This window comes from Siphateles boraxobius, unplaced genomic scaffold (assembly GCF_051911475.1).
Source record: "Siphateles boraxobius isolate OS27281-9 unplaced genomic scaffold, OSU_SipBor_1 61, whole genome shotgun sequence".
NCBI lineage: Eukaryota > Metazoa > Chordata > Actinopteri > Cypriniformes > Leuciscidae > Siphateles > Siphateles boraxobius.
The window spans coordinates 1,129,288-1,132,724 of record NW_027509188.1 but is presented as its reverse complement, the minus strand read 5'-3'; positions in this window follow the sequence as shown (position 1 = coordinate 1,132,724).

Here is a 3,437-nt window from a genome sequence, read left to right as displayed (position 1 = left end):
ATTTCGGCATTCTCACTAACCTGCGGACAATTTCAACTCTCATCAACGAAGATAGCAACTCTATTGGCCTCCAAATTAATGTTGATGGGTTGCCCTTGTACAAGAGCTCTGCTTTGCAGTTGTGGCCAATTTTGGGAAAAGTGTCATTTGAAGAGGAACCTTTTGTTATTGGAATTTTTTGTGGCAATAGCAAGCCTCTGGATTTGGAGCATTATTTGTCTGACTTTGTGCAGGAGGTAGCTAGGCTTGAGCAAGGCTTTGAGGTGGCAGGAAAGAACTTTACTTTAAAGATTGACTGCTTCATTTGCGATGCTCCTGCAAGATCGTTTATTAAAAACATTAAGGGACACAATGGGTACTTTGGGTGTGAGCGCTGCAATCAAGAAGGAGTCTATGTTAAGAACCACATGACTTTCCCAGAGAAGACGGCTACACTCCGCACAGATGATCAGTTCTCTAGACAGGAGGATGAGGAACACCATAGGGGCAACTCTCCCCTTGCACGGAATAACATAGGCATGGTTACAATGTTCATTTTGGACTACATGCACCTAGTTTGCCTGGGAGTGACTCGAAAATTGATACGCTTTTGGATGAAGGGAGATTTTTCTTGTAGGTTGGGCTCGCATGCAGTGATGGCTATGTCTGTGAGATTGCAGCAGCTAAGGCAGCATATGCCAATTGAGTTTCAGAGAAATCCAAGAAGATTAGCAGACATTGACCGGTAGAAAGCCACTGAATTCTGCCAGTTCTTACTTTATACGGGCCCAATTGTTTTACAAGACATCCTTTCCTCTTCTCACTACAGAAATTTCATGAATCTCTCAATTGCCATGTACTTGATGCTCTGTCCTGCCTTGTGTAATTATTACTGTGACTACGCTGATGCTCTCATGAAACATTTCTTAAGTGAATTTGAGCAGTTGTATGGTGCTGATGAATTGGTGTATAATGTGCACAGTTTGACTCATTTGGCTGATGATGTTAGGAGGTATGGAGCTTTAGATGGAGTGTCAGCTTTTTCATTTGAAAACTACATGAGAAAACTGAAAAAAAGCTTCCCGGAAACTACAGTTTGTTCTTAAACAAATATTTAACCAAATTACACTTGAAAGGACATTTATTACATAAAAAAAGCAAAGAAGACAGACAGCAAGACACCTTTGCTGAAAATGAGACACTCATGTGGTCCATCAATACCTAACCTGCCTCACTGCACCCAGTATAAAAAGGCAATCTTTCAACAGTTCTGCGTTGCCACAACTACTGGGGACAACTGTGTGATGGCTCAAGGGAAATTGGGACTGGTACAGAACATACTATGTGATGAAAAGACCAATACAAAGTACATAATTTTAAAGGGGTTTTCAAAGCTAGATTCCCTTTATTCCAGTCCTCTAGATTCAAAAGACATAGGTGTTTATAAAGCAAGTCATCTAGAAAGTACAGACCAAATAAACTACCTGTCAGATATAACAAGAAAATATGTTTTGATCCACACAGACACAGAATGGGCAGCCATTCCATTTCTCTATTGCTACTGAGGGTTTTTTCTTTCTTTTTTTTTGTAAATGTAAATGTCTTCCACCAGCGAGTCACCTTCAACCAGCGAGTCACCTTCAACCAGCGAGTCACCTTCAACCAGCGAGTCACCTTCCACCAGCGAGTCACCTTCAACCAGCGAGTCACCTTCAACCAGCGAGCTACCTTCAACCAGCGAGTCACCTTCCACCAGCGAGTCACCTTCCACCAGCGAGTCACCTTCCACCAGCGAGTCACCTTCCACCAGCGAGTCACCTTCCACCAGCGAGTCACCTTCAACCAGCGAGTCACCTTCCACCAGCGAGTCACCTTCAACCAGTGAGCCACCCTCCACCAGCGAACCACCTCACCGGCGAGATGGCCCTGTACAGCATTGTTGAGTTCCCAGATTACTCAGTAGGGATTGTGAGCAGCAAATGGCTTAATGAGGACTCCTCCATAACTCTGTGGCCACCTTATACTGACCCTGGTAAACAGAAGGCAGCTTTGTTGATGCATGAAGTTCCTGGAGAGACTTGGAAAGCGAATGAAATCTGTGTTTTGGGCACAGCAGGTAGATTTTTTTTTTCTCTCCCAGAATCGTAAATAACTTAAACTAAGCATTGCATAAAATGTGTCAAGGTAAATGTGAAAGGATGAAAGACCTATTGACATTTATTTTGTTTCTTACAGTGGATTATGAAAAGGCAAGATATAAAGCCAAAATGGCAGAAACAAATCTAATTGTAGCCAGTGAACCTGAAGAATTAGATCGCAGTCAGCGGTCAAGACAGTAAGTGTTGCTCTATTGCTTTTACTGTCTAGTACATTTATGCAAATTAGGTTAAATATTAAACATAAATTATAGTGCTGGTGCATTCTAAGTTATAAATGTTGTGAACAAGATCCTGAAAGCAAACTATTACTATATCTAAAATAGTATGAGCCAGTTATTTAGTATGAGCCAGCTGTTTATGTGTGTTAAAATGCATTCTTGGATTGTTTTTCCTCATTTTGTGCAGACCTACCAAACGCTACATTGATCTCGAGCCTGAACCTGCTCCACTGAAAAGGCAGAGACAATCACAAACAGTCACAGCTGCAGTCGTACACCAGCCACCAGTTCCACCATCACACATGGGTTTGCCACCTTCTGGTCATAACTCTCTGGTCACTCTGTCTCCAAGCCACCTTCCACCCCCGAGTCGCCTTCCACCAGCTAGTCACCTTCAACCAGCGAGTCACCTTCAACCAGCGAGTCACCTTCAACTAGCGAGTCACCTTCCACCAGCGAGTCACCTTCCACCAGCGAGTCACCTTCCACCAGCGAGTCGCCTTCCACCAGCGAGTCGCCTTCAACTTTTACCTGAGGTCCACCTTCCACTTGCAAGCCGTCCTTCACCTGCAGCCTTCCCCCTTCCTGTGAGGCACTCTCTATCAGCAGGTATGTTTAGTAGACTGTAAAAAGGCTTACACCTCTCTAGCCTTGGAAGCAAAAGTTATTTTTATTCTTTGTGGCTACATCTTGTAATGATGGTTATACAATAAGAGTTGGTTCTTGATAGAAGAACTCAATGTTAATATCCATTTCTTTCTTTTTAGGCTAGGCCTTACATTACCTAATAATATGAGGATTTTGTCTGTAATGTATTGTCTGTGGATTTTGTTTCATTTGTAGAGATGCACACTAGGCCTATTCTGATTTCCGGTTTTTCATTGAGTTTGACCTGCAATACCTATTTTAGCCGATTCCGATTTCATTTTTTCTAACCACTTTACAGCACACACAAATATTTATTTTCTATCTTTTCTTTAATAGAACATTTTGCATATAACATTTTTTTTTAACAGATAATCGCTATAATGCAACTGAATGATTAAAAATAAGCTTAAATGCGTATATCTTCTATAAATAT